This window comes from Pleurodeles waltl, chromosome 4_2, assembly GCF_031143425.1.
Source record: "Pleurodeles waltl isolate 20211129_DDA chromosome 4_2, aPleWal1.hap1.20221129, whole genome shotgun sequence".
Classification (NCBI taxonomy): domain Eukaryota; kingdom Metazoa; phylum Chordata; class Amphibia; order Caudata; family Salamandridae; genus Pleurodeles; species Pleurodeles waltl.
The window spans coordinates 325,836,995-325,845,061 of record NC_090443.1 but is presented as its reverse complement, the minus strand read 5'-3'; positions in this window follow the sequence as shown (position 1 = coordinate 325,845,061).

Sequence of the window (8,067 nt, the reverse complement as noted above, 5' to 3'; positions counted from 1 at the left end):
TTTTTTTTTTTTAGGTTTCGTGTTCTCAAAACCATGCTTTCATAGTGAATTTTTATTCTTTTTGAGTGATATTCTAGATTCAGCTACCATGTCCCCAATCCACAATGCGGTTGGCTGTCAGCCATGCGGGTGGTCGTTGACTACAGAAATTGGTCTGCACACAAGCCATATGACCATGAGCCCATGCAGCGTAGCATAGCTTCTCCCCCCAGCCCCCCCCCCCCCAAAACTAGGATTGATTAATTTTCTTTGTTTTTTAACATTGAGAAATTTCACAACATATTCCCCAAAAAATGTATAGAAAAATTGAAAATTTGGGAAAATGTTGCTCGTTTCAAAATACAGAACTGCAGCTGCATTGTTTTGCATTCCTTTAAATTTACAACTTTACTATAGCATGTTATTTATGGTCACTCCCATTTTCCACACATCTGTGGCCAAGCACCTCATGTTGAGTCCCCTTTCTTGTGATTGTGTCTGAAATCTAGAGTTTCAAAACGGTCCAAAAAAACAATTTGACTCCCAATTGCATGGATTGTAAAATTCAATGCTGGTTGAAAGAATGTATGAATTTAACTGACAATACATACCAGAAATGTTAACCCTTTCAAGCCCATCTGGCAAGTATTTTGTCAGACATTTCTCAGGAATTACTGAATGGATTTACCTCACAAACACACTTTGAGTAAAGTTCTACATTCACTCCAAGTTTGGCTTAATTCAATTCAAGAGTTTTTGCTGAAGCTGTGAGCAAAATTTACTTTCACGGCTAAAATGGAAGTCACATATTTTAACCCAAACCCATCTCTAACTTTTTTCTAACAGGTGCACAGAACTGTGTGAAAATTGGCCTCCTGGATGTTTACTGCATATGCTGAGAGTCAAATTACTGTCCCTTTATAAATCCATATTTCACTGCAGATCTTGAAATGTAGAAAACATTTCAGAGGTTTCCAAGAAAATGTACTTCATAATCATGTCAGCTGCAGTAGTTCGTGCCACTTAGATTATGTAGCAATTGAAGACCAAAATATGTGCAGGGTTATCTACATTAAGCCCCCAAAAAGGCAAATTAGATGGTATAATCTTTTCTTGATAATAAAACTTTTTTTTTATTGAAATCTGCAAATTAGGTTGTAAACTGTGTGGCAAGTGCAGAAAATCCATAAATACGTGGTAAACAGCACATCCACTGAATCTTATAATTCCACTTGCCTTGGTTGGAACCACTCTCAGCAAAAACAAACTATGATAGCATGATTAAGGCTTAGGTGCAAGTTTAGGTTTTCCCACAAGATAAATGTGCAGTGAATCACTGTTATTCTGATTCTTATTCCCAGTTTTGGAGCTGGTAGGACATTAGTACTAGTTTGCTTTAGCGAAAGCTCAGCAGGTCAGTTCCACAGCACAGAGACCTGCAATAATTGAGTGCAGCTTAATCAGTGGGATGAGACAGACTGGCACAACTTGCGTCTTGTCTTAGCATGGCCATCAGGAATTGTCCGGTGTTGCTCAGTAGACAATAGTTCTGCTGTGAGGGTACTCCTCGCAGCTGTAGTCCAATTCGGGGCTCACAAGAATTCTTGTCAAAGCAGTCACAACCCACAACAGGCCAGTATGCATAGTCAGGCAGCTGCACCCCAGTCTAGGGCAGTACACACAAGATCGATGCAGCCCCAACCTGGTCCTACACAGAGCACGAGAGATGCAGCTCACTATCATTTTGGGTCAGTTAGCTTAAAAAAAACAAAAAGCTATTTTATACAAAGTGCAGCAATCAAGGACCACTTGCTAGAATTTGAATGTTTAGGCCTCGTTTACTTTTTTTGAATAAACGGTTACAACAAAAATAGGCAATGGTGAGTGTAAGGAAATGCATCCTTGGCATGGTTACCACCTAACTTTTTGCCTTTGCTGATGCTAAGTTTCGATTGAAAGTGTGCTGGGACCCTGCTAACCAGGCCCCACCACCAGTGTTCTTTCCCTAAACTGTACCTTTGTCTCCACAACTGGCACAATCCTAGCACTCAGGTAAGTCCCTTGTAATTGGTACCAAGGGCCCTGATGCCAGGAAAGGTCTCCAAGGGCTGCAGCAAGTCTTATGCCACCCTGGGGACCCCTCACTCAGCCCATGCACACTGCTTCACAGCTGGTGTGTGCTGGTGGGGAGAAAATGACAGTCGACATGGCACTCCCCTCAGAGTGCCATGCCAATCTCACACTGCCTGTGGCATAAGTAAGTCACCCCCTCTGGCAGGCCTTACAGCCCTAAGGCAGGGTGCACTATACCACAGGTGAGGGCATATGTGCATGAGCACAATGCCCCTAAAGTGTCTAAGCAAAACCTTAGACATTGTAAGTGCAGGGTAGCCATAAGAGAATATGGTCTAGGAGTTTGTCAAACACGAACTTCACAGTTCCATAATGGCTACACTGAAAACTGGGAAGTTTGGTATCAAACTTCTCAGCACAATAAATGCACACTGATGCCAGTGTGCAATTTATCATAACATACACCCAGAGGGCATCTTAGAGATGCCCCCTGAATACCAATCCGACTTCTAGTGTAGGCTGACCAGTTTCTGCCAGCCTGCCACACACCAGACATGTTGCTGGCCACATGGGGAGAGTGCCTTTGTCACTCTGTGGCCAGGAACAAAGCCTGTACTGGGTGGAGGTGCTTCTCACCTCCCCCTGCAGGAACTGTAACACCTGGTGGTGAGCCTCAAAGGCTCACCCCTTTTGTTACAGCGCCCCAGGGCATCCCAGCTAGTGGAGATGCCTGCCACCTCCAGCCACTGCCCCCACTTTTGGCGGCAAGGCTGGAGGCGATAATGAGAAAAACAAGGAGGAGTCACCCCCACCAGTCAGGACAGCCCCTAAGGTGTCCTGAGCTGAGGTGACCCCTACCTTTAGAAATCCTCCATCTTGAGTTTGGAGGCTCCCCCCCAATAGGATTAGGGATGTGCCCCACCCCCCCTCCCCACAGGGAGGAGGCACAAAGAGGGTGTAACCACCCTCAAGGACAGTCGCCATTGGCTATTGCCCTCCCAGACCTAAACACACCCTTAAATTCAGTATTTAGGGGCACCCCAGATCCCAGGAAATCAGATTCCTGCAACCTTAAGAAACAAGAAGACTGCTGACCTACAAGCCTGCAGAGAAGGAGGAAGACAACAACTGCTTTGGCCCCAGCCCTACCAGTCTGTCTCCAACTTCAAAAACCTGCAACCAGCAACACATCCGACAGGGACCAGCAACCTCTGCAGCCTCAAGAGGACTGCCCTGGACTAAAGGACCAAGAAACTCCCGTAAACAGCAGCCTTGTTCAAAACCAGCTACTTCTTTGCAACAAAGAAGCAACTTCCAAATTCTGCACGTTTCCCACCGGAAGCGTGAGACTTCTCACTCTGCACCAGATGCCCCCGGCTCGAGATTCAGAGAACCAACACCTCAGGGAGGACTTCCCGGCGACTGCGAGCCCGTGAGTAACTAGAGAGGACACCCCTGAGCCCCCACAGCGACGCCTGCAGAGAGAATCCAGAGGCTCCCCCTGAACGCGACTGCCTGTAACAAGGGACCCGCTGTCTGGAACCCACAATGCACCGCAGCCCCCAGGACCTGAAGGAACCGAACGTCAGCGCAGGAGTGACTCCCAGGCAACCCTCTGCCTAGCCCAGGAGGTGGCTGTCCCGAGAAGCCCCCCGTGCCTGCATGCACTGCTAGAGTGACCACCCCCCCAGGTCCCTCCATTGTTTACTATCTAAAACCAGACGCCTGCTTTGCACACTGCACCCGGTCACCCCTGTGCTGCTGAGGGTGTGTTTTGTGTGCCTACTTGTGTTCCCTTCCCCCCCCAGTGCTCTACAAAACTCCCCTGATCTGCCCCCCCCCCCCCCCCCGAGGACGCAGGTACTTACCTGCTGGCAGACTGGAACTGGAGCACCCGGTTCTCCATAGGCACCTATGTGTTTTGGGCACCTCTTTGACCTCTGCACCTGACCGGCCCTGAGCTGCTGGTGTGGTAACTTTGGGGTTGCCCTGAACCCCCAACGGTGGGCTGCCTATGCCCCAGAACTGAGACTTGTAAGTGTTTTACTTAACTCTTAATCTAACCTTTACTTACCTCCCCCCAGGAACTCTTGATTTTTGCACTGTGTCCACTTTGAAAATAGCTTATTGCCATTTTATAAGGACTGTATATGATATTGCTTTTATTCAAAGTTCCTAAAGTATCTAATTGAAGTACCTTGCATTTAAAGTGTTCAATGTAAATCTTGAACCTGTGGTTTTTAAAATAAAGAAAATATATTTTTCAATATAAAAACCTTTTGGCCTGGAGTAAGTCTTTGAGTGTGTGTTCCTCATTTATTGCCTGTGTGTGTACAACAAATGCTTAACACTACCCTCTGATAAGCCTACTGCTCGACCACACTACCACAGAATAGAGCATAAGAATTATCGAATTTTGCCAATATCTTACCTCTGAGGGGAACCCTTGGAATCTGTGCACACTATTTCTTACTTTGAAATAGTATATACAGAGCCAACTTCCTACAGCGAGGGTCTGGATTTAGGCAATTCTGTGGCTGGAGTGTATACTGCAATATTTACTGCATTTTTGTTCTAACGTGCAGAGTTTGCCAAAAAGGTTGTTTCTTTCTCAAACAGATAAAATAATCGTGACAGAATATGCTACATAATTTGCATTTTTTTTGCCACATAGTTTCAATAACCTTGCTGCATAATATGACCCTCCATGCACATAATGGTAGTAGCGCTGACAATGTTAAAACTCTGCAGGGTAATCAGGGTGCTATGCTCATCATGTTGAGATCAGCATTTCACAGGCAGATGTGAAATATTTCCCATATTTCATGGTCCCCTGAAACCGTATTTTTTTGTTTTTTTTCGTTTATATACCACTGCATTTGGTGCAATAAAAGAATCAATACATAACAATCAAACTATGCAGATCCACAGCAATCTACCGTTTATTACCATAGTTGTTTTTGGGGGGGGGGGGGGGGAAAGACTGGGAGTGCATACACCTTGGGGTTGTATGGCACTACACGTAAGCATACAGGATACCTTCACTGTGAATCATGGCATTGCCTAATTTTTCTCGAGGGGGCACATCCCCATACAAAATAGTTGCCTTCAAGACAGAGACTTACTGGGGCACTCTGTGCTAAGACCAAAAAAAATATGTTTTCGTTTAAGATATTATTTAGTATACGGGCCACTCCCCAAACAAAAACATTTTACAAATTCCATGACAAAATAAGCATTGTCAATGCCAAAAGGGTGCCTAAAGCTCTCAAACGTCTCAGGTCTGTGCAGGAATAGCTGATCAAGACTAGGTTTTTCTTTCCTTCTGGGGCTTGTAGTCCTGTTAGACTCAAGCATGGACCCTGAGAACTCTGAAAATGTCTCACATCCTTTCCCCAACTGGGGGGAAAACATGCTGTCCCCCTGGTATTGGCAGTCAGTCTTGTATCATTACCAATTAATCCCGTTATTCTTCAGGTGCAGGAGTCAAAGGCACGTCATGTGTCTGTCTCTGGCTTCCCGGACATTCTTTGCCATACCTCTTAAGAACAATGGGATTATATAAACCTAACATTTGTTGAGGGTCACCCTGCACGTAGCCTTTACAGCCAAATATGCATTGGTAAAGCAAGTGCTATTGGCTTAGCTAATACTTTTTGCCGGTGGATGGTGTTCCACCTCAACAAAAGCAGTATTTGTTTGTTAATGCTGAACAATTTCGGGCAGCGGAGGGAGGGGGGGGGGGGGGGGGGGGGGGGTGAGGGCTGTAAAAATGTTTTAAAAGTCTGGAGAAGCAATACAAAAAACGTATAGCGAATTAGGCATTTGTGAGAAAAGTTGTACATCGTAGAGAGAGAGCGAAAGAAAGAAAGCACATGTACTCTTCTAGTTCTAGAAGAAAATGTAGCCCCTTGAATTTAGGCAGTGGAAGGGCAGAACTCATCCATATAGAACACAAGTAAGAATAAACACTCCAGAGACAGGACATACAAAGAATAGGGAGAAAAGCCATTGAATAAGAGTCCAGAAAACGAAAAAGAAAAGAATGCCATCCAATCAACAGCAAGGGGTTGACCCAAAGCTCACTTCATGTATCTTTATATATTACATACAATAGGTATTTGACAACAGGCAGCTAAAGCAGTCTAAAGGCAAGACCGAAAAGGAGTCATTGCTTGAAGACTTATTGCTTTGCTAGTTTTCTAGCAGGAAATATGTAATCCTATTGGTTTGATTTATGGTTCACCAAATTGAGGTTAAAAAAAAAAAAGCTATCAACCCATTTTTTACTACCGTATAATCTAAGAAGCTCTAATGTGGTTGGGAGTCTAGAAAGTAACATTTCTTGCTTTCACAAACATTACTACTTTTTTTGGGGAGAAAGAGTTTTTCACTAAAACAGCATATGGAACAAACAGTACGGATTCACCTTAATCAATCAGTCCGCTATCTAAATATTGAAAACATTAATTTACCTTACATATTTTAAGACCCATTTAACTTTCGCTACATATTTAGTGCTTATATCTGGTGCTATTATTTTCTCATCTTCACTTTTACTCTGGTCACCTGTCGCTCATTGTCCCATTTGGCTCAAAATTGTATCAAATACCATCGTAATTTCCTGGAAACAGATGTAGGATTAATATCTGCACTCTTTTGGAAAGAGAACTGCAAATATTCTGATGGCTAATATAAAAACATATGATAACGATAAATGATGATTTACAGTAGCAGGTGACACACCCCTATGTTAAACACCCTTTTGGGTGCTCGAAATAGGCAGACAGGGGCCGCGGTCAGTGAAGCAGTGTACCGTCCTGGGATCAGTCTTAATGTGGTTCTGAAAACTGTGCAAAGTATCCATCTTCTGCATTGGACTTTAGGAGGTAGCAAGGGCAAGCAATCGTAGTCTTCTCTGGGAGGTAGTGTTGTGGGTACAAGCTCAGAACTCATTCAACGAAACACACAACTTTAAAGTACTTCTCAGGTCAAAGCCTACCAGACAGTGCTGCTGTTGGGTTTGCTAAAATCTTTTGTGGGCATTCTTAAAGGCTCATTGGGAATGCATTTCGCCCATTGCTTTGTGGTTTGTAACCCACACTTGCATACTTACAATTTGCTGGCTTTATTGGTTTTAGGCTGTACAGCTTGAGTTCGTCCATCCAGAGGAATATCCCTTGGTTAAACCGTGTTATTATCTGGTCACATTTGTTGTGCTTTCAAAAGAGGTGTCAAATGTCAGGCTCTGTCTTCTAAGGGAGCTTGGTGTTTACTTTTCTTTCTCGGACTTTAAATTAAGAGAATTTATGTAACAATCTTGATGTGAAATTAAAAACTCCCCACTCCACTCTAATCTACCCCACCACACACTAACCCTCTCCACTCAAACCTACCCCCAATCATTTATAAAATATACCACAATCCAATCTACCACACTCCATTTCACCCCACTCCAAATCACACAACTTCAATCTACCCTATGCATCTCCAATCTCCCCCACTCCAATCTACCGCAATCTACTAACTTTTAGCCATGCAAAACAGCAGCCACATTGGTGTACAACATGGCGAAAACCCATTGACAAAGCCAATATGCTCTTGCATAGGTGTGATCTATTAACTTTGTCAATGCTTCTCTTTTTGGAATAATTAGGTACTTCTGAATTACACAGCAGTACTCATTACTACATAGTTTAATCCATCATAAAATGTGGTACCCCTGATCACGATTACCTTGATGGGAGCTACACTGATTATTACCCTCTCCAAGCTCTCTCCTTCCCAGGGTACCATAGGTGGATCCACACCCCAGCAAAACTATGGGAGCATGAATAAGACTTAGGTGCAGTTTGTTTTCCCCCTCCAAGTCAAATGTGTAGTATATCAATGTTACTCATGTTCTTACCCCCAGTGCTGGCTGGTGGGAAACCAGTTTTAGTCCTACAAGCTTCCGTTAGCAAAAGCTCAGCAGTTCACCACTGCAGGCAGTCTGCAGCGATCGAGTACTGCTTC